At 42.8% G+C, this 25,056-nt stretch overlaps 1 long non-coding RNA gene across 1 annotated transcript in view; it reads right to left on the bottom strand.

Moving 5' to 3' along the window:
• Positions 1–25,056, bottom strand: part of LOC148523487 (uncharacterized) — a 76,016-nt gene that overhangs the window by 12,374 nt on the left and 38,586 nt on the right. Inside the window, exon 2 of the long non-coding RNA XR_015878451.1 lies at positions 1,571–1,666. This is a non-coding gene — a long non-coding RNA (uncharacterized LOC148523487). The remainder of the gene's footprint in view (positions 1–1,570; positions 1,667–25,056) is intronic.

Below are 25,056 nucleotides of genomic sequence, written 5' to 3'. Positions count from 1 at the left end.
TTTGTTTTAAGCAATGCCCCAGCTGTTTTCCAAAAGTACACAAATCTTCCGGTACTTGTTGTATAAGTACATAGTGGTATACTTGGATGACATTCTGATATTCTCTGAGGACATTGCGAATCATTGTCGGCATGTATTTGAAGTAATGTCACGAGTCCGAGCTAATCAGCTTTTTTGCAAGCTTGAGAAATGCTCTTTTGAGCAAAAGGAACTAATGGGGTACATTATTTCAGGTTCTTGCCTTCAGATGGACCCAGAAAAGCTTATTGTGATTGCCTGGGTTTTGCAACTTTTACCGCCAGTTCATCAGGAACTACTCGTCCATCACAGCTCCCATCACTGCTCTTACCAGAAAGGGTCAAGACACTCGTGTGTGGCCTCCTGAGTTAGAAGCTTTTGTCCTTTTTAAAGCAGTGTTTCCTTTCAGCACCCATTCTGAACAACCTTTTTTCTTGGAGGTGGACCTCTCCACAATTGGTGTTGGGGCAGTGCTATCACAGAGGGACAAGCCTATTCTAAACCCTGCTTGCTACGTAGCTGTCACCACCAAGGTCAAGATTCCACCAGGGAAAGCATTTATAGCACCTGAACTTCGGTCCAAATTACTGCAGTGGGCACATTCATTACATTTCAGTGGGCATGCAGGAGTCAAAAGAACCTTGGAGCTGATCCTCAGGAGGTACTGGTGGCCAACGGTCCATCAAGATGTTAAGGACTTTGTGGCAGCTTGACATAATTGTGCTTAGCACAAGGTTCTGCCGCACTCTCCATCAGCTCCCCTGTTGCCACTACCAGTGCCTGATTGTCCTTGGACTAATATTTATATGGAACTTGTGATGGATTTACCTTCATGCCAAGGGTTCAACACTATGCTGGTGAATAGGTTCTTCAAGGCCGCCCATTTTGTTCCATTAAAGTGTTTACCTTCAGCACTAAAGTATTCATAAGAGAAATCTTTAGGTTGCACTGGTTTCCTAAGGACATTGTTTCCGACCGAGGGGTGCAGTTTACCTCTAGATTTTGGAGAGCATTATGCAGGTGCATTGGCATCAATCTCGGCTTACCATCTCCAGAGTAATGGCCAGACAGAGCAAATAAACCAGGATTTGGAGAAGTTCATTTGGATGTATGTTTCAGCCAGTCAGGATGACTGGGTCTCTCTGCTGCCATGGGCTGAATTTGCCCAGAATAATCTGTATCATGAGGCGTTGGGGAATTCTCAATTTTTTACTCAGTATGGTTTGCATCCTATGTTACTGGAGTTACCATGTCTTCGTTCATTGTCACTTCCAGACGTCTGTAGTACAGTGAACCGGTTCTTCAAGTATTTGGAAGGAGGTAAAGAGGAATTTATGTAAAGCCTCTTCAAGGTATAAACTGTTTGCGGACTGGAAGAGGAGGAGGGGTCTGGTACTGAGTCCTGGTGATAAAGTCTGGCTGTCAACCAAGCACTTGCGATTAAAAATTCCTACCATGAAATTTGCTCCCAGATACATTGGTCCCTTTCAGATTTTACAAGTGATCAATCCAGTGGCATATTGTTTGAAACTTCCAGGCACTTCTAGAATACCTGTGTTTCATGTTTGTCTTCTCAAACCCTGCTGCTGGGTCAAGGCCTCAGATATTCATATGCCTCAGCTCCTTCAGAAGTTCCACCGAAAGCTTCCTAACAATGACACAGTGGAGTAATGTCACAGTGCGCCGGACACCGGCTATTGTATGTAATTTGTTTATGTCATAAGCCTTTCAGTGTGTAGTGCTGTCATGTATGTCAGCACATTATAAATATAAAAAATAATATAAACTCCTGATTAAGACTTGTTTACCTGAATAATGGATATATGAACATAGGGACTCTGCTGTGGTATAATTGACTCTGTAGCCCGATAGCAGGACCTATGCTCAGGACCAGATTAAGAACTGTGAGGACCATTAGCTTTAAAGCTGCGGAAGCCCTCCAGACCGCTGCCAGTGAGAGTTACATGATCCCATAAATGGGGACATTGGGGGTCATTCAGACCCGGTCGTTAGCGCCGATGCGCTCGGACCAGGTCGATGGCCCCCACAGAGCATGCGCACTACGGCGCCGTCGTGCGCATGCGTGAGACCCGCTGCGACCGACAGCGCCGGTCGTAGCGGGTCTCGGTCCAAAGGGGGCGAGCTGTCGATATTGATTGACAGCTCGCCCCGTTTGGAAGGCGGGCCGGGGGGGTGGCAGCCCAAACGGAGGCGTTCCCATGGGAACGCCTACCGTTTGGGGGCGGCCCCACTGACATCACTAGTGATGTCAGTGGAGAGCTTCCGGCTCTGACAGAGCCAGAAGCTCTCCGGGGCTTACGACAAGGGAGACCCTACCCTAGGGTCTCGTCGTAAGCCCCGATGGTCGCGATGGTCTCTGACCATTGCGACCATCACCGGAGCGGTCGTTAGAGCTGTGGGTGTTAACCCACAGCCTAACGACCGCAACAGAGGCGGGCGGTCAGGATGCAAGTGGCCGTCCAGTTTCTGAGCGACCGCTTGCATCCTCCGACCGCCTCTGAATGAGGCCCATTATGCTTATATAGGCCAACTGATTACACATTGGGAATATATATAAGTATTTTATCACCCAGATAGAATTGAGGAAAAGAGAAATTTTTGGTTTTGATCTATTTTTTTTACTTTTGAACATGAACTCCTTATAGGTATTACTCATTCGCTGTAATATTTTTAGATTGTTATTTTTTTATAGCATAATATCTACTGTATTTTGATATACTATAAAGAATCCTCTATCCCATTTCTTGATAATCTTCTAATCCCAGCTACTCTAAATAAATAACATGGGAAATGGGGCAGGTATTTGTGTGTCTATGTTTTCATACTTTATATTTGCTTTTTAAAGTAAGTACAAAATTAGGAAAATAATTTGCACTTTTTTTTAAGAACTGGCCATCAAATTCGTCTAAAATTACTACAGGTAGCAAGTGTGCAATGAGGTGCTTTTGCTCTGTAATAACATTTTATCAATTACCTTTACAGATTCCCACCCCAAAACACACAGTTTTCTCCAAAATGATATTATATATGTATATAAGGTTGAGTCTCCCATATCCAAATATTCCGAAATACGGAATAATTTTGGCATGACTGAGATAATGAAACCTTTGAATTTTGATGGTTCAATGTACACAAGCTTTGTCTAAGGCACAAATTATTAAAAATATTGTATAAAATTACCTTCAGGCTGTGTCTATAAGGTGTATATGAAACAGAAATGAATTTCATGTGAGTACACAAACTTTGCTTGAGCCACAAAAATATTGAAAATATTGTATAAATTTACCTAAAGGCTGTGTGTATAAGGTGTATATAACAAATAAATGCATTCTGTGTGTATATTTGGGTCCCATTCCCAAGATATTTCATTACAATATGCAATTATTCCAAAATACAGAATATTCCGTTATCCAAAATACCCCTGGTTCCAAGCATTTTGGATATGGGAGACTCAACCTGTATATAATTTACCATCTTGCACTTCTCATCATCCCCCCTTACACCATCATGCTATATACAGTGCATCCAGAAAGTATTCATAACGCTTCACTTTTTCCACATTTTGTTATGTTACAGACTTATTCCAAAATTGAATAAATTCATTTTTGTCCTCAAAATTCTACACACAATAACCCATAATGACAACATGTAAAAAGTTTTTTTTGCGATTTTTGCAATTTAATAAAAATTTTAAGAAATCACATGTACACAAGTATTCCCGACCTTTGCTCAATACTTTGTTGATGCAACTTTGGCAGCAATTACAGCCTCAAGTCTTTTTGAATATGATGCCACAAGCTTGGCACACCTATCTTTGGGCAGTTTCGCCCATTCCTCTTTGTAGCACCTCTCAAGCTCCATCAGGTTGGATAGGAAGCATCGGTGCACAGTCATTTTCAGATCTCTCCAGAGATGTTCAATTGGATTCAAGTCTGGGCTCTGGCTGGGCCACTCAAGGACATTCACAGAGTTGTCCTAAAGCCACTTCTTTGATATCTTGGCTGTGTGCTTAGGGTCGTTGTCCTGCTGAAAGATGAACCGTCGCCCCAGTCTGAGATCTAGAGCGCTCTGGAGCAGGTTTTCATCCAGGATGTCTCTGTACATTGCTGCATTCATCTTTCCTTCTACTCTGACTATTCTCCCAGTTCCTGCTGCTGAAAAACATCCCCATAGCATGATGCTGCCACCACCATGCTTCACTGTACTGTAGGGATGGTATTGGCCTGGTGATGAGCAGTGCCTGGTTTCCTCCAAACATAACGCCTGGCATTGATGCCAAAGAGTTCAATCTTTGTCTCTAAAGGTCTGAGAGTCCTTCAGGTGCATTTTGGCAAACTCCAGACGGGCTGCCATGTGCTTTATACTAAGGAGTGTCTTCCGTCTGGCCACTCTACCATACAGGCCTGATTGGCGGATTGCTGCAGAGATGGTTGTCCTTCTGGAATGCTGTAGCTCTGAAAGAGTGACCAACGGGTTCTTGGTCACCTCCCTGAACAGGGCCCTTCTCTCCCAATTGCTCAGTTTAGAAGGTCAGCCAACTCTAGGAAGAGTCCTGGTGGTTCCGAACTTCTTCCATTTACGGATGATGGAGGTCACTGTGCTCATTGGGACCCTCAAAGCAGCAGATATTTTTGTGTACCCTTCCCCAGATTTGTGCCTCGAGACAATCCTGTCTCGGAGGTCTACAGACAATTCCTTGGACTTCATGCTTGGTTTGTGCTCTGACATGCACTGTCAAGTGTGGGACCTTATATAGACAGGTGTATGCCTTTCAAAATCATGTCCAATCAACCTGAATTTACCACAAGTGGACTACAATTAAGCTGTAGGAACATCTCAAGGATGATCAGTGGAAACAGGATGCACCTGAGCTCAATTTTGAGCTTCATGGCAAAGGCCGTGAATACTTATCTCAAAAAAACTTTTTACATGTGATCATTATGGGGTATTGTGTGTATAATTTTGAGGACAAAAAATTATTTATTCCATTTTGGGATAAGGCTATAACATAACAAAATGTGGAAAGAGTGAAGCATTGTGAATACTTTCCGGATGCACTGTATATATATATTATATATGTATATGTATTTAATTTGGGTTTAGTTCTATGTGCTTACCATCCCTATACAGTTATTTCATTTGGGCCTGGTACTCTACTTCCCTCACCCCTGTAATATTTTTATGTATTTGTGTCTGTACCTCTCTCCCCATTTTTCATATGTGTTTTTTCATTTAGCCCTGTTATTTTTTGCCCCCTCCCCTGTATATATATATATATATATATATATATATATATATATATGTCCATAGTTAGGCTTAATACAGCCATAGAGGGCACTCGCCGCAATGTATGCAAAAAAGACGTTTTAATAGGGAAAAATGTTTACATCACCAAATCCATGTAATCAACGTTTCGATCCCTTAAGGGTCTTTGTCAAGACAGGTCACCATGTGTCAACCATCCAGCTTGCTGACCAGGAGCATACTGACCTGACCACTAAAGCTCCCTTAAATACTCTCACCAATCAAAGTAATCTTATCATTTATTCAATTAAGGGAATAACAACAGGATCTTAACGCACAGCTGTGACGACATACAACAGGTGAGCAGAGCAAAATACCTGGCCAAGGGGAGGGAACTTCCACATATCAGCCAGTGTATAACAGCTTCAGCTTATACGTCATCAATAATTATCATAGTAAGATCGCGCTATTGATATTCTTATATACAGTCAGGTCCATAAATATTGGGACATTGACAGAATTTTCAGATTTTGGCCTTTAATCACCACCACAATGGTTTTGAAATGAAACAAACAAGATGTGTTTTAACTGCAGACTTTCAGATTTAATTTGAGGGTAATTACATCCAAATCGGGTGAACGGTGTAGGAATTACAACAGTTTCAATATGTGCCTCCCACTTTTTAAGGGGCCAAAAGTAATGAGACTATCAACTCAAAAGCTATTTCATGGACAGGTGTGGGCTATTCCCTCATTATTTCATTATCAATTAAGCAGGTAAAAGGTCTGGAGTTGATTCTAGGTGTGACATTTGCATTTGGAATCAGTTGCTGTCAACTCTCAATATGAGATCCAAAGACTATCAGTGAAGCAAGCCATCATTAGGCTGAAAAATCAAAACAAACCCATCACAGAGATAGCAAAAACATTAGGTGTGGCCAAATCAACTGTTTGGAACATTCTTAAAAAGAAAGAACGCACCGGAGAGCTCAGCAACACCAAAAGACCCGGAAGACCACGGAAAACAACTGTGGTGGATGACAAAAGAATTATTTCCCTGGTGAAGAAAAAACCCTTCACAACAGTTGGCCAAATCAAGAACACTTTCCAGGAGGTAGATGTATATGTGTCAAAGTCAACAATCAAGAGAAGACTTCACAAGAGTGAATATAGAGGGTTCACCACAAGATGCAAACCATTGGTGAGCCACAAAAACAGAATCCGATTGAGCATGCATTTCACTTGATGAAGACAAAACTGAAGGGAAAATGCCCCAAGAACAAGCAGGAACTGAAGACATTTGCAGTAGAGGCCTGGCAGAGCATCATCAGGGATGAAACCCAGCGCCTTGTGATGTCTATGCATTCCAGCATTCAGGCTGTAATTGCCTGAAAAGGATTTGCAACAAAGTATTAAAAAGTGAAAGTTAGATTTAGGATTGTTTCGTTTATCCCATTACTTTTGGCCCCTTAAGAAGTGGGAGGCACATATAGAAACCGCTGTAATTCCTAAACCGTTCACCTGATTTGGATATAATTACCCTCAAATTAAATCTGAAAGTCTGCAGTTAAAACACATCTTGTTTGTTTCATTTCAAAACCATTGTGGTGGTGATTAGAGGCCAAAATCTGAAAATTCTGTCAATGTCCCAATATTTATGGACCTGACTGTATAATTGCACATGTAGCACAGCGTGCTACAGGCTCACTCACCAGTCAAACCCAAGTTGCCCCGTGATAAAGGCATCACATCAATGGCAGAACGCTCAATCCAGGGTCCAAACAGAGACCTATCAGTACAACACCACATCATCAGCATGCCCGGAGGGTCCATCACTACCATCTACTTCCGTGCATGTCACAGCACCGGAAGTACGCTAGTCAGTGTGTCAGAGTTGCCTAGCAACCGGAGAATAGCTAAGCTTTGGACAAATAAGAAAAGAAAGCTCCCAATAGGCGCTAAAAGAATCAAGTGGGTTACTTAAATAGCAGCTGTGAGGAGAAGTGTCAAATCTCCTAATATTCTCAGCAGAGGATACAGATGAAATATCACAACGCTTAAAATAACATTATAAATAAATAATAAACAATAATCCAGAATTCAATTATTTAACATAAAAATTACACATTAAAAGACTGGAAATAATCCTTAAAACATAGCAACTGGATTCAACATATAATCACATATATAATGTACATGCAGGGGAGGCTTGCTGGTACTTGTGGTTCTACAACTAAAGACAATATGGAAACTTTATTTTTACACTTTACACTAACACTATCAACCCGGCACCCACGGGCATAGGGTGCCGGGGATAGCCCCGGGCTATCAGTCTAGGCCTGGGGTGCCCTGGAGAGGGGGACCCCTTTGTTGGGGGGGTCCTCAACTCCCCAGGGATCCCCGGCCTGGACTGACTAGTGGTCAGGGATAATGCTTTGGCCGGGGAAACTGGTGAAAGGTTTGGCTGTGGCATTATCCCCCCGCTAGAAAGAGTTCGGTGCTGGTTCTGGAATTTTCAGGGGACCCCTACTCGTTTTGTCCCCTGATTTTCCAGAACCAGCTCAACAAAGCCCTGTGCTGGTTCTTAATATACAGGGGCCCCCTGTATATTTAGAACCAGAACAGGCTTTATAAAGCCCGGGGCTGGTTATGCTTTTGGGGAGGGGGGTGCACTTTTTTTTTTACACACACACACAGAAGCCATCACGGATCTCACTGATCTGTGATGGCTTCTCTAAAACTCGCATCCTTTTAATGCTACTCGCATTAAAAGGTGTCAGTTTACATAGTCCTAAACTCGCCTAAACTCGCAAATGCAGTAGCCTCGAGCTGAAAAGTTTGCAGGCTATTGAATTTGCGAGTTTCATTACAAACTCGCACTTTCTCACAAGTGCGAGAAAGTGCGAGTTTGTACTGTTACTAAAACAGACTACCTAATACATTTGGCCCCATATGTTCTTTGACAATGGGCACCACGGCTGCAATCCTATCTTGCATCTGAGAGACATGTTCAATTACACTTTTATAGGGTGTGGGTTGTCCTTTCCCTCCTTAGCAACATCTAGCAACCATCTGGGATGTCTTCCATACAACAGATCAAAAGGAGAGAATCCTGTGACAGACTTCTCTAACAGACATCATCAAATACGGCAACAAATAATCCCAGTTTTTCCCATCCTTGTCAACAACCTTTTTTAGCATACTTTTTAAAGTTTTGTTAAATCTCTCGACCAATCCATCTGTTTGAGAATGTTCTCAAGTGAGTAACTTTAAACAATTTGCACAACTCCTTCATAATTCTAGACAAAAAGGGGGTACCTTGGTAGGTTAACATTTCTTTTGTTATTTCCACCCTGCTGAAAACATGCGCCAGCTCTCTAGCTATACCCTTGGTTGACATATTACGCAAAGGGATTGCCTAAGGATATCGAGTAGCATAATCCACTATTATGAGGATATACTGATGTCCCCGAGTAGACTTTAACCAAATCCATGGCTATTCGTTCAAATTGGACCTCTATAATAGGCATGGCACTAGAGGACTCTTGAAATGGGGTCTAGGTGCATGATACTGGCACTCAGGGCAGGAAGAACAGAATTCAGACACATCCTTATACACCCCAGGCCAAAAGAACCACTGCAAAACCCTTTCAAGGGTCTTTTCAGCCCCTAGATGTCCTGTGATGATATGACCATGAGCAAGGTCCAATACAGTTCTTCTATATGTATGGGGAACAACATCCTCTCCCCTTTTTGTCACTTGATACAAGAGCTCAATGTTAAGGGCCATGTGTGGAAACGTAAGCCCGCTATCTGGGTTTAATGGGTTTCCATTAACTTTCACATTTTCTTTGGCTCTAATCAAGGTCGAGTCCTTTAACTGTTCAGATGCAAACAATTCCCTTCTCACTTCAAGGGGAGGTATGCTTTCTGCCCTGTCTATCACCTCTGCCTCCTCTGGAGGAATTACCTCACTTTGTTCCTCATTATCTACCACTTCCCCAGCCATACTAGCAACAGGGCAAGCGTCTGAGGGTTCCAGGGTCACACCTGTGGCCAGTATATCACCAGGATGGTCTACTGGCTCTACACTGTTCGCCTCTGCGACCACACAGGACTTCCACAATTTCCAAAAATGGGGAAAGTCTCTCCCTATTATAACATCATGTACCAAGGAAGGGACCATTTCCACAGTTGAACCACAAGGGGTTTCAATATTCACTTCAGCAGTATTATAATAACGGGTGTCACCATGTATGCAAGTTACACAAACAGTTGTTCACTGACCCTTTAAAGCATTTGCCAACCCATCTTTCACAAGGGTGATTATACTTCCTGAGTCCAACAATGCCTTTACCCATTTACCTAACATAACCACCTCACACATTTGTTTTTCGGACTCAGTTGAAGGTGTAACAGTACAGGCTAGCCTTGCAAAGAAAGACATTCTACAATGTTCAAAGACAGCATCACATTGCATAGGTTCTTGAACAACTGTACAATTAGCAATAAGTCCTGGCATACCACACCTAAAACATTTAAATATATAACTGTCAAGTCTTTTAGGCATGTGAGACCTTTCTGGCCCCACTGACCCATCTTTAAACTGAGCACTCACAGTCTTTTCAGTTTTAAATTCTCTTAACCGCCCAGGACCCTTTTCCCATGGAACAGTCTTACCAGGTTTCACCGAAGTGCGCTGTCGTGGATCTAGGGGCCGCTGAGGTATAGCCAGTAGTTCCTCTGCCACCAGATACCTTTCCACCATCTCCACTAACTAGTCAGCTGTCTTAGGATCCCCATGGCTTACCCACTTGCGTAAAGCCATGGGCAGGAACTGCAAGTAACAGTCCATGACAACTCTTTCAACCATCTGAGGTCCAGTTAATGTCTCTGGTTGTAACCATTTTTTTGGTCAGGTGAATTAGGTTGTGCATTTGTGAGCGGGGAGGTTTGTCCATGTAGTACACCCAGAGATGCACACGTTGCGCTCGGACTAACAAGGTAACTCCCAGGCGAGTCAGAATTTCTGCTTTTAGCTTTTCATAGTTCAAGGCATCCGCCGTGCTTAAGTCAAAGTACACTTTTTGAGGCTTGCCGGAGAGAAAGGGGGCCAGCAATCCAGCCCACTGATCCTTAGGCCAACTCTCCCGCTCTGCCATCCTCTCAAAGGCAGTCAAGTATGCCTCCACATCAGCAGTCTGCCAATTTTTGAAGGAAATGGCTTGCCCTTATGGAGCCATTTTGAACATTTGGGGAAGCATTTTCAGGCCGTGCTGCAAGATGCTGCACCACCTCTTTTAGGATCTCATGGTTCTGGTGCTGTACCCTAGAGGCTTCCTGCAGCACTGCTGTCGCTTGTAGCAAGGCCTTGACAGCATCCTTCATGTTGTTGGATTTTCCAGCAATTTTGTAGCCACTTTTACCCAGGACATGTATCAGTAGTGGTTTCCAGCAAAACGGAAGGTCTGGCCCTTTAACTGAACCATATTCCACAACTCTGCAGGCAAAGCACCACCTGGACTTGCTTCTATGTGTGAGGCATCACAGCTCCCAGCATGTCCCACTGTGCAAAAGCCTCTGCAGAGTATCACACCTGCAGTTTTACTCTGTGCCACATTTAATTTCAGTCCAGACAGAAACAGACCTGCTTCCTGCAGAACTCTCAAAGCTGCTGCTGTCTTCACTTATGTGCAGACCATTAATGCCAGCATTCTCCACCATATGTAGCAAGGTCAGGGAACTGGTACCGTCTCCTGGTGTAGATGGAACTGCGCAGCAGCTGAGAAATCACAAAAAGTCAATTGGTCTGGTGCAACTGGCCTCCACCAGTTTTATTAGGCAATACAAACAAAAATAAACAGAAATAAACACCTTGCCGTCTGGCACTAGCTATACAGAAGTGATCCTAGCTCACTAATAAACTAAGTATAAGAAGGTTTCCCAGATTTAGTTTACCTGCTTTTTATCAACCTGATTCTCTCACAGAGACACGAAAGGCTGTCCTCTCCCCAGGCAGTGTCTTCCTGTAATGATCAGCCTCCTAGCACTAAAAAACAGCCATACAGCTGAAAACCCTAATTAGCCTCCTGTGCAGCTAATAACCCATAAGCTAACACAAACCGCTTCCTGAGGTCTCAAAAGACATGTCAGGAATCTAGGGCAAATATACCTGCCTTCCACTATGATGCCAGTGACCTTGTCACATAAATATATTATATATATATCTATATATATATATACACCGAATGCAAAGACACTTACTCCGGGACTGCCATGGGGTCCAATCTTGCCCCATCATATGCCAACCTGTACATGACAAAATATGAGACCGAATTTATTCTGCCAACATATGATTCCAATATTGTTTTTTTCTGCAGGTTTATAGACATTTTCATCCTCTAGAAGGGCCCTAAAAGCTCTTTCACTGAAATGGTCATTGCATTAAATCTACTGCCGAGTCCTACTAGGTTTACATTCCAAATAGACCGTGGATCAATCAACTTTCTTGATGTAGCTATTGAAAAAGCCAACAGGCAGTTGACTACTTAACTATATCGGAAGTCAACAGATAGAAATTTGGCTCTTATACCCACCAGTTATCACTTACTGGCATTGAAGGAAAACCTTCTGATTTCTCAATATTTAAGGGTCATGAAGATCAACAGTGACCAAGCCATTAGGGACCTACAACTGGATGAAATGACTACTAAGTTCCTAGAAAGAGGGTACAGGACGACCACTCTTCAACGTTGTTGTAGTAAAGCACAGAAGATTTTTTCAGTACCACCTTGTGACACTAAAATTGTGTCTGATAGACAGCAATGCCAGATTTTTATCACTAGATATGACAATCGTGCATCGACATCCCAAAAGGCTCTCAAGAAATTTTGGCCCACAGTATCAAGTGAGAAGTCACTACCATTCCGTAATATGGGCCCGCCTATGATGGCGTTTAAATGTAGACCTAATCATAAACTACCAGGGGTGTATCTTCCTATTGGCCAGGATGGCACTTGCCAGGGGCGCCAACCAGTGGGGGGCCCCCCACCGGCCAGTGCCCCTGGCAAATGCCACCCGCAGCTAGAACCCCCTCCTGATGAGTCCAATTATTTATTTTTTAGATGGAAACAGCTGTGTCTCCATCTCAACACAAATGGCAAACGTTGCCACGATCACAGTTACCGCAAGAGAGAGCTCGTATCGGCAGGGCTCTCTGCATCAGAAGGTCAGAGGGAGCTGGGGAGTTGCTGTGCATGCTCAGCCACAGCTGCTCCCTCTCCCTTCTCACAGTATGTGGTGCTGCGGCTGCCAATTTCCTCCTCTCAGCCCCAGGTATGTGATTGTGTGTGTGTGTGGTGTGCCATGTACAGTACATGTGCTATGTATATGTAGGTGCAGAGCTAGGTATGTGTGTACAATGTGTGTGTGGTGTGCTTTGTTTATGTATGTTCAGTGCCAGGTATGTGTGTACAATCTGTGTGTGTGGTGTGCTATGTACAGTATGTGTGCTATGTATGTGCAGTGCTAGGTATTTGTGTGCACTGTATATGTGTACAATGTGTGTCTGTGGTGTGCCATGTACAGTATGTGTGCTATGTATAAGTATGTGCAGTGCCAGGTATGTGTGTACAATGTGTGTGTTTGCTATGTATATGTATCTGCAGTGCTAGGTATGTGCATGCACTGTATGTGTGTGTGTGTGGTGTGCCTTGTAGAGTATGTGTGCTATGTATATGTATGTGCAGTGCTAGGTATGTGTGTGCACTGTATGTGTGTACAATGTGTGTGTGGTGTGCCTTGTAGAGTATGTGTGCTATGTATATGTATGTGCAGTGCTAGGTATGTGTGTGCACTGTATGTGTGTACAATGTGTGTGTGGTGTGCCTTGTAGAGTATGTGTGCTATGTATATGTATGTGCAGTGCTAGGTATGTTTGTGTGGTGTGCTATGTACAGTATGTGTGCTATGTATGTGCAGTGCTAGATATTTGTGTGCACTGTATATGTGTACAATGTGTGTCTGTGGTGTGCCATGTACAGTATGTGTGCTATGTATAAGTATGTGCAGTGCCAGGTATGTGTGTACAATGTGTGTGTTTGCTATGTATATGTATGTACAGTGCTAGGTATGTGCGTGCACTGTATGTGTGTACAATGTGTGTGGTGTGCCTTGTAGAGTATGTGTGCTATGTATATGTATGTGCAGTGCTAGGTATGTGTGTACAATGTGTGTGTGCTATGTATATGTATGTGCAGTGCTAGGTATGTATGTACAATGTGTGTGTGTGCTATGTATAAGTATGTGCAGTGCTAGGTATGTGTATGCACTGTATGTGTGTACAATGTGTGTGTGTGTGTGGTGTGCCTTGTAGAGTATGTGTGCTATGTATATGCAGTGCTATGTATGTGTGTACAATGTGTGTGGTGTGCCTTGTAGAGTATGTGTGATATGTATATGTATGTGCAGTGATAGGTATGTGTGTACACTGTATATGTGTACAATGTGTGTGTGTGGTGTGCCTTGTAGAGTATGTGTGCTATGTATATGTATGTGCAGTGCTAGGTATGTGTGTGCACTGTATGTGTGTAGTGTGCCATGTACAGTATGTGTGCTATGTATATGTATGTGCAGTGCCAGGTGTGTGTGTGTACAATGTGTGTGTGTGCTATGTATATGTGTGTGCACTGTATGTGTGTACAATGTGTGCGTGTGTGGTGTGCCTTGTAGAGTATGTGTGCTATGTATATGTATGTGCAGTGCTAGGTATGTGTGTACAATGTGTGTGTGCTATGTATATGTATGTGCAGTGCTAGGTATGTGTGTGCACTGTATGTGTGTACAATGTGTGTGTGTGGTGTGCCTTGTAGAGTATGTGTGCTATGTATATGTATGTGCAGTGCCAGGTATGTGTGTACAATGTGTGTGTGTGCTATGTATATGTATGTGCAGTGCTAGGTATGTGTGTGCACTGTAGGTGTGTACAATGTGTGTGTGTGGTGTGCCTTATAGAGTGTGTGTGCTATGTATATGTATGTGCAGTGCTAGGTATGTGTGTGCAATGTGTGTGTGGTGTGCCTTGTAGAGTATGTGTACTATGTATATGTATGTGCAGTGCTAGGAATGTGTGTGTGGTGTATCATGTACTATATGTGTGCTATGTATATGTATGTACAGTGGTAGGTATGTGTGTACAATGTGTGTGTGTGGTGTGCTATGTATGTGCAGTGCTAGGTATTTGTGTGCACTGTATATGTGTACAACGTGTGTGTGGTGTGCCATGTAGAGTATGTGTGATATGTATATGCAGTGCTTGGTATGTGTGTACAATGTGTGTGTGTGCTATGTATATGTATGTGCAGTGCTAGGTATGTGTGTACACTGTATGTGTGTTGTGTGCTATGTACAGTATGTGTGCTATATATATGTATGTGCAGTGCCAGGTATGTGTGTACAATGTGTGTTTATGTGTACAATGTGTGTGGTGTGCCTTGTAGAGTATATGTGCTATGTATATGTATGTGCAGTTCTAGGTATGTGTGTGCACTGTATGTGTGTAGTGTGCCATGTACAGTATGTGTGCTATGTATATGTATGTGCAGTGCCAGGTATCTGTGTACAATGTGTGTGTGTGTGCTATGTATATGTATGTGCAGTGCTAGGTATGTGTGTGCACTGTATGTGTGTACAATGTGTGCGTGTGTGGTGTGCCTTGTAGAGTATGTGTGCTATGTATATGTATGTGCAGTGCTAGGTATGTGTGTACAATGTGTGTGTGTTCTATGTATATGTATGTGCAGTGATAGGTATGTGTGCTATGTATATGTATGTGCAGTGCTAGGTATGTGTGTGGACTGTATGTGTGTACAGTGTGTGTGTGGTGTGCCTTGTAGAGTATGTGTGCTATGTATATGTATGTGCAGTTCCAGGTATGTGTGTACAATGTGTGTGTGTGTGTGCTATGTATATGTATGTGCAGTGCTAGGTATGTGTGTGCACTGTAGGTGTGTGGTGTGCCTTGTAGAGTGTGTGTGCTATGTATATGTATCTGCAATGCTACATATGTGTGTACAATGTGGGTGTGGTGTGCCTTGTAGAGTATGTGTGCTATATATATATGTATGTGCAGTGCTAGGTATGTGTGTGTGGTGTGTCATGTACAGCATGTGTGCTATGTATATGTATGTGCAGTGCTAGGCATGTGTGTGCACTGTATGTGTGTACAATGTATGTGTGTGTGTGTGGTGTGCCTTGTAGAGTATGTGTGCTATGTATATGTATGTGCAGTGCTAGGTATGTGTGTGCACAATGTGTGTGGTGTGCCATGTACAGTATCTGTGCTATGTATATGTATGTGCAGTGCCAGGTATGTGTGTGCACTGTATGTGTGTGTGTGGTGTGCCATCTGATATATAAATAGATATATAGACTGTTGGTTTGGTAATAAGCACTATGACATGTCAAAGTCAAGTAATTGGTTATGATCGTTGTGCAATTATTATCTGACGATCTAATCGTCTATGGTCTGATGATGTGTTTCCACGACGCTACTTTGCGTCGCTCAATCCGATGCGCTAAACTGCGTATTCACAACGCACACACACAAGTGTATATATACTTATATACACGGACGCTCATATGCATACGCACATACTCACATATGGATGCTCATTTGTATATAGTTGCTATTTCAACACACAGACGCACATATGCGGACGCATATGTGCAAGATGGTTCCCACACAGTATAGTTAATACCCAGTGTTATTAAAGGTATTTTTAGCTAATAATTATGATGTAAAATGTACTTAAGTGAGATCTAAGGTTTAGAATATAGGCCCTCATTCAGAGCCGTACGCTCTGAGCAGAGCGCACGCTCTGAATGAGGGCCGGGCTCCATGAAAATGGAGCGTCCTCCTGGACGCTCGTATAGCTGTGGGTCACCACCCACAGGCTATACGAGCGTGCATTTTGATGGCCGCGATGGTCGTGACCATCGCGACCATCGAAATTGCGAGCCGGAGCCTGTGGTTGAGGTTTTCAACCGCAAGCTCCGGAGTGATTTTGGCTCTATCAGAGCCAAAATCACTCCCACTGACATCACTAGTGATGTCAGTGGGCCGGCTTTTGACGGGAGGCGTTCCCGTGGGAACGCCCCCATCAGGGAGGCACGCCCCCGGAACGCCTACCAAAGGGGGCGTGCTGTCAATCAACATTGACAGCACGCCCCCTTTGATCGGACACAACGAGCGAAGGACTTTCCTTCGCTCGTCGCGTCTGGCGCATGCGCACGACGGAGCTCCCTCCGTCATGCGCATGCTCAGTCCATAACATCGACCCACTTGCGAGCGGACAGCCGCTCGCGAGTGGGTCTGAATCAGGCCCATAGTGGATATGTCACGTTTGGTATCATACTAAATACCTGCTTATTTGCAGACATCCGTATCTATCGGCAAAGAAGTCGCATCATGCATCCGCTAGTTATGGCTGATAGGGAGTTATTGCTTAGAATGTTATTACATATGTGCAGTGTTGTAGCTAGTTTTAACCAGTTGTTAGGCGGGAAACTACACAAAGAGACTGTTGGAGAACTGAGCCATCCCCCTGATGACACCGTATGAACTGACCAATGACCAGATCATCCAGAAGCAAGAACCAATGGAAACTTGTCAACTAGTCCCTTTGTTAACTCTGAACTCTGTAAGGTATATTGGCTGTGTCCCGATCCCAGTGTTCAGACATCCTCTTTGATGATCACAGGCTTCTGGATTGATGACTGTATGCTGGGACCAGTGCGCATGCGTATGTATCGGCTTGTACTTTATTATTGCTTTTCACTCTAATTGTTAAATCTTTCACCGTGTTACCCCTTTATACATAAATAGCTTTTTGTGCTTTGCAACCACATGATTGGACTGGAAAGCAATTCTTTCTTAAGCGACTTGCAGCGCTAAATAGCGACTAGCGACTTTTAGGAATCAATAGATGGGGGCTCTGCCTTGAGGTCACACTACCAGGAATTACTCAAAGTGTACAGATTTCGGTTCCTCAACAAAGGGTGAAGATGCGCATTATATACGGGTAAGAATGCACTGGAGCAAAACCTGTTTATCACTTTATGTTGTGAAACCGATAGTCCGTTTTTGTGTGATTCAAGGAGCGCTGATTAGAATCCAGGGACAAGAGAGAAAAGTCTGTTTCTTTTATTGTCACTTTTGCGCTGCAATAGGCGATTCGCAAATAGCATACGCGTCTTCCCTGTAACACATGTTTAAGCAATCGTTTTGATAGATAGTCTTGTTTCAGTTGTTAAAACCTCTGAATAGGTACTGCCACGAGGGAAAGCATTTTTCTGGCCAGAAAACAAAGGTATATGAATGTGAACGTATGCTTGTGATGTGATAAGGGAAAAGAAAAACAGAAAAGGTTTTTCTTCACTGTCGGAGTGAGACAGGAGACCCGGTATGTGTCTGACGAGGCACAACTACTATACTAGGTATAGACAGCAAGTATACTGAGCGGGAAACCGGAGGTGGTTTCTCGGTCAACGTCAATATTATAATTGCAAAGTACATTGATAGGTTAGCGTCTATGGGCAATGCGATCAGACCGCATGGTTGTGTGAACCGCGATTGTGAATTGGTTGTGGTGGAGGAAATCACTGGCAAGGCTAAGTGTTATTGGAATACTTATATGCTACCAGTGGAAAGTAACTCAAAGTAGGAAGCGGCAGACAAAGCTTGGTATAATTCGTCTGGAAAGCAGAAGTATAGCATAGGCTAGATTTTGTTTCCTCATTGTGTACAACTGATAAAACACGCTTAGCGGTCGTTTGTACACAGTGGGTGGAAGTGAGTGGACGCAACTTGTTGCAATTCGTACACCGTCAAAGACCCTAGCGAAAGAAGCAAAAGCGTTGTCCCAGGTGGGTGCTAAGCGGTCGCTAGGGATGGTCGAGGGAGAGCTGCTTATGAATGGGCTGATTGGATAGGCAAGGTATATAATGAATGAGAAGTATGGTGAGTATGCTACTGCATACTGCGACATATGGGTCAAGATGACCAAAGAATGTATGAAACCCTTTCCCAAAGTTGGCAGTTTCGATTCAGAGGTACTGATTAATAACCTATACCCTGTTTTAAGTCCCCTCAAGGAAAATGTTTTTATATAAGATGATGAACCTATTGTAATTTCAGCCATTACACATGCTGTTAATATACTAGATGTTCCACAGAGTGAGAAGTTAAGGACAGCGAGCATTCAGGCTCTACAGGAAGCCTTTACACGGACACAAATTTACCATACACTTAAATCATGAAGGTGTTATAATTGCAACAAGGAGGGACACATAAGAATGTACTGTAAATAGAGAAATCGGGGGTCACCTAAAAAGGGAACACATAGATAAACTCAGAGAGGGCACTCACAAGATTCAGGGAATTTCCAACAATTACCCTCTCACGCAGTGACAGAAAACGCTCTGCTGGAGGATAATAGTCAGTGCTAGGGGTCAAGTACTCATTTTACTGTCATGTATTCATGTTCTGCTTTCTTCTCTGTTTCTCTTCACCCTGACTGTCAATATCTGTTTGCATTTTCCTACAGAGGGGCACAATATACATGGGACACGATTGCCCCAGGGTTTCATAGATAGCCCCAGTAGTTTCTCCTAAGTCTTACATGACTGTTTGCAATCTTTTCAACCAAACAATGGGTCTGTCCTCATTTAATATGTAGATGATTTGTTGTTGTGCTCTGATTCGTTTATGTCATGTTTAAATTATACTAAACTGTTGTTGCTTCATCTCTCACAAACAGGGCACAAGGTTGCAAAGGACAAATTACAGCCATGCCAGACTAAGGTTAAATACTTGGGACACTATCTAACCCAGGGGCTACAACACTTGACAACTGACAGAATACAGGCCATACAGACCATGACACTGCTGCAAAATCAGCAGCAAATCCGTACCTTCTTGGGCATGTGTGGTCACTGCAGGACGTGGATCCCAGATTTTTCTATTTTGGCATTACCATTGCAGGAATTAGTTTCAACCTCAAAACCTGACCGTGTCATACACACTGAGGAGACAGAGCAGACTTTCCTTAACCTTAAGGATAGTTTGACAAGAGCACCTGCCCTGGGAATACCAGATTATGAAATACCCTTTGAGTTCTTTTGTACGGAAGCTGATGGCTGCGCAGCAGATGAGGTGTCCTCACACAGAAACATGGTGGCGCTAGCTGACCTGTAGCATACTACAGTGCACAATTGGACACTGTAGCAAGATCACTCCCAACGTGTTTAAGAAGTGTAGCTGCATCTGATCTTCTGGTAAATAACAGCGAGGATATAGTATTAGGGCATGATACAACTGTCTATACACCGCATGCAGTATCTGCTTTGTTGAATTCTGCCCAAACCAGACATTTCTCTTCAGCAAGGTAAATCCAGCAACGTACTTACAATATGTGCCTCGAGATGCACAAAGGATGGAGGAAGGCGAGTCTCTGGTTGAAGGTGTTTTGCAGGTATACTGACACATGATTGTATGGAGTATTTGAATCAGGCTTTTACTGCAAGACCAGACATACACGGATGGGAGTGGTCACAGGCAGAAGGACACAGGAGAATTATGCTGTTGTAAATGATGAGGAACACTCTCTTTATACCGTCATGGCTGCATTACTATGAGACCCCACCAACACACACGCACATACATGCACAAATAATTATTTTCTCTGATAAATTGTGGAGAGCAATCTATCTCTAGACCATTAGTCGGGCCAAAAGTGCAGGTGAATAATTAACATTCCCTTAAAATGGACATACAGTATATCATATATACCCCCACACACACGCATGCACACTTCACACACATACATTCATGCACATTCACATCACATAAAAGGACTTCTGACAGCAATTCAGCTACCAAAGGCAGTAGCTGTCATCAAATGCAAAGCCCACACATGCGAAGAAGACCCGGTGTCAATGGGCAAGAACAGAGCAGATGAAGCTGCCAAAGGGCCAGCAGGGTTGCGCATAAACTTAACAACTGATAAAGTAATGGTCTTCCAGACAATAGACATGCAGAAATTAATTGAGATTCAAAATTTGTGTTCCCTACAGGAAAAGGCAGTCTGGAGAACGAGCAGATTTGTTCAGGAGTCCCCCGGACTCTGGAGAGATGGATAAGGTAGGCCTGTTGCTCCCAAAGACATACTACCCAAGCCTGGTTGAGGGAGTGCATGGTCTGACTCACCTAGGAAAAGAAGGTATGTGCAAGTTGGTCAGAGCATATTGGTGTGCACCAGGCTTTTCTTCTCAAGCTGGAAAGATAGCAATGTCCTGTCTGACTTGTTTGAGGAAAAATGGCGGGAAGACAATACCCACCGAGCCATCCCACATCCCTCCGACAGACGGTCCTTTTCAGGTAATACAAATTGACTTCATTCAATTACCACCTTGCAGGAATCTCAAGTATGTATTAGTTTGTACTGATGTATTTTCTAATTGGGTAGAGGCATATCCAGCTGCCACTAATACTGCTGTTTTTACTGCTAAAAAGATTGTTCAGGAATTTGTATGCAGATACGGTATACCTAGAATCATAGAAAGTGATAGGGGTACTCATTTCACTGGTGATGTTTTTCAGAACATGTGTAAGCTTATGGGTATTAATAGTAGACTTCACACCCCCTACCAACAGCAAGCCAGTGCCAAGGTGGAGAGGGTGAACGGTACCATTAAGAACAAACTGAGTAAGATCATGGCTGAACCTGGATTAGGATGTCCAGAAGCCTTACTGTTAGTCCTCCATAGCATTAGAACCAATCCCACATCTCCTCTAAATCTGTCCCCCTTTGAGATACTGTTTGGGAGACAACCTCATTTGATTATAAGTCCTCAGGATGATTTGAAGTGTAATAATGAGGTTACTGTGAAATATCTTATAAAAATTAGTAAAGAGCTGAAACAACAGCAACAGAAACTGAAAATGTTATCACCTGATATGCCAGAAACAAACTGTCATGATGTTGAACCTGGAGAATATGTTGGGAAGGTCCGTATCAGGTGTTGATGACAAGTACCACATCGTTGAAGGTAGCAGAAAGGGATACCTGCAGAAAGGTCAACCACCCGAAGGAGATACAAGGCGGAGTCGAGACAGATAACGTGGAGCTGTCGATTGCGAGCCTGTTTCGGGAGAGCTAGAGACTGCAGTGAACACCTGAGCTAGAGGCGTGTGCAGACCACTATTCCAGCAATGGAGTGGGGGGCTGTGTTTGTGTCTTTATTTCCATCCGGGGTTCTCATCATCCTTATTTGTTTCGGGATTTCCTGTTTCTGTGACGGAGGACAGATAACTGAGAGGGAGGTCGATTAGTGATGTCGATAGAGTGGAGTTGGAGGAGAGAGCCATTAAACAATCAGGGCGGTATACGGTTAAATTCAGTTTAGTAATTAAGAGATCTGTTAGCCATGTAACTCGGACACAGTGTGAGGGGTTATTGTCTGATGAATATTGTATTTGCGAGTACTGTGGGTCCCTAGTTGATGAGAAATGCATCCAACGATGCCAGTCCAAGAGTAATCTGTAGAGGATTACCATCCTGTAGAGGATTACCATTCCTAAGTATTAAACCAGACTGAATGTTGAGTGTGTTCCCAAGTATCTCAAGGACAGGGTAAATCGGGATTAGTGCCATACCCATTAAAGTTAGCAGAGGTACTTAACAAGAAAAACAATATCTAGCGCTCCCAAATGTAGCAGCTTCCTATTAGTGTAGTCAGTAAACTGGCTACATAAAGCAATAAAGTATGGAAATAGAAGCGCTTGTAAATGATCTGTTATAAAGTATTAAATGATAAATGATTAATGAATGAATGATTAAATAATAACTGAGGACCAATGTTAAATAACATACACCAACAAGCTGCAGGAGCCAGGCAGGTCTGAAGTTAGAGCCAGAAGAGGATACGGGGCTGAGAATCACGAAGTGCGGCAACATAGGGAATTTTTCACAAGAGAGCTTTTTAAACATCAGTGTCTGTCTATACATGTTGATTGTTGGTGTATGTTATTTAACATTCATTCATTAATCATTTATCATTTAATACTTTATAACAGATCATTTACAAGCGCTTCTATTTCCATACTTTATAGCAGAGGTACTTGAATTACATGGGGGAAGACCGGTGGACAAGAAATTTTATATATCTAAACCCCCTAGTCTTAAGCTCCACCAGTACCAGGTAGATAGATCCCTGGTATGCTTAAATATCACATATTTCAGACAACCAGGAAATTAGGAGGTGACCTGGAACAATCAGACAATGACTTTTTCTCACCGAGCAGATAATGAGCCTATCGATTCTGACTTGTACGCAGAATTGTTGCAACTGGGAGATACTTTCGGTATAGGTACACACGTAGATATGATACACTAATGGTTGGCAGAGTATCACTAGGGTACTGTGCAAATATTATACAAACAGAAACGTGTATCAGTCAAATGGCGGAACTGGGAACAGGATTCTTTGTAAGAATAATGCGTTCAATGATAATGATGCATTCTGTTCCTTACGTTCTCCCAGATGATGTGTATTTTATATGTGGAAGGAAAGTGGCTCTCTCAGAGTTCTGAAGGTTTATGTTATCTTCGAAGGGTATTACCAGAAATGATGACCCTTACACATGATGAAATGATTGGTATCCATAAAACCTCACCACCCCCGTACATACACTCACAGTATGAACATCGTGACAAAATAAATCTGATCCCTGGTGAATAACATATAGCCACACAGTTGATTAGTGAAACTGGCTTCCAAATTTTGGTAGCATTAGATCCCACCAGGATCACTCGGGGAACTTTAAATTTTAGATACATCCAAGACCTGGCTAAATTAATAGACAACATCACCGAGATGTATGATGACACTTTCAAGTATGCGGGTAGGGAGCTACAGGCTTATAAAAAGGAATTGGTACAACATAGGTTAGTGTTAAACTACCTGACAGCTGTTACTGGTGGATATTGTGTGACTTTGGCCACCCAATTTGGTGTCAAGTGTTGCACGTACGTCACCAATAATACTGATGACCCCAAAGAGGTGATAGACCGGAAAATGGATGAAATCCTACAACTGAAGTGGGAATTTCAGAAGGACCATAATACTTCCTTGTATGAGACTGAAGTAAAGGTAGATAAATGGTTCTCATTGTTAAACCCTGTCAAATGGTTCACTGGTCTGGGAGAGTGGGTACAGGAGATGGTTGCTAGTGTAGGTAAGCTTCTTATTCTTATACTTGTTGTCATCTTAGTAATTGGTTTATGTGTCAGATGTGTTCTTACTGTGGTAAAATGTGGAAACTGTAACACCAAGGTAAATAGTGGAAATGAGATCATGATGGTGGTGAGTGGTGGTGGTATGGGTACTAAGGTTAATGAAGAACTGCATTACAATCCTGATATTGAATGTGCCATCAGATAAATAACATGTGAACAAGCTTGGTCATGTATGATAAAATATTATAAATGTTCTGTTAGACATCCTAGATAATGTAGTCTCAGTTCCCCCAAACTTGCTTTATAGGTTTGATGAGTTCCCACATCTTACCAGCGGTCCCTTATAGATCCGCTTTGTGCGTATAAGGGTTGTTATACCCTTTCTTGAAATGCATTATTGACGGTTCAGTGACCAAATTGGTACGCCGTCTAGAACATTGAATAATAATTTATTATGCATGACTAAGTAGGCTCAGAATAGAAGGTGATAGTTTGTGTTTGCCATCAAAGGGTGGACTGTCAAAGTCAAATAATTGGTTATGATCGTTGTGCAATTATTATCTGACGATCTAATCGTCTATGGTATGACAATGTGTTTCCACGACGCTACATTGCGTCGCTCAATCCGATGCGCTAAACTGCATATTCACTACGAGCATACACTGATGCACATAATGCACACATATAAGTGTATATATACTTATATACACAGACGCTCATATGCATATGCACATACTCACATATGGATGCTCATTTGTATATAGTTGCTATTTCAACACTCAGACGCACATATGTGGACGCATATGTGCAAGATGGTTCCCACACAGTAAAGTTAATAACCAGTGTTATTAAAGGTATTTTTAGCTAATAATTATGATGTAAAATGTACTTAAGTAAGCTCTAAGGTTTAGAATATAGTGGACATGTCATGTTTGGCATCATACTAAATCCCTGCTTATTTGCAGACATATCGATCGGCAAAGAAGTCGCATCATGCGTCTGCTAGTTATGGATGATAGGGAGTTATTGCTTAAAATGTTATTACATATGTGCAGTGTAGTAACTAGTTTTAACCAGCTGTTCGGCGGGAAACTACACAGACTGTTGGAGAACTGAGCCATACTCCTGATGACACCGTATGAACTGACCAATGACCAGATCATCCAGAAGCAAGAACCAATGGAGACTTGTCAACTAGTCCCTTTGTTAACTCTGAACTCTGTAAGGTATATAAGCTGTGTCCCGATCCCAGTGCTCAGACATCCTCTTTGACGATCACAGGCTTCTGGATTGATGACTGTATGCTGGGACCAGTGCGCATGCGTAAGTATCAGCTGGTACTTTATTATTGCTTTTCACTCTAATTGCTAAATCTTTCACCGTGTTACCCCTTTATACATAAAAAAGTTTTTGTGCTTTGGAGCCACACGATTGGACTGGAAAGCAATTCTTTCTTAAGAGACTTGCAGCGCTAAATA

Source organism: Taudactylus pleione, unplaced genomic scaffold, assembly GCF_031769625.1.
Source record: "Taudactylus pleione unplaced genomic scaffold, aTauple2 ptg000130l, whole genome shotgun sequence".
NCBI classification, from domain to species: domain Eukaryota; kingdom Metazoa; phylum Chordata; class Amphibia; order Anura; family Myobatrachidae; genus Taudactylus; species Taudactylus pleione.
The sequence above is the reverse complement of the archived record's forward strand: the minus strand, read 5'-3'. Positions and strand labels throughout refer to the sequence as shown.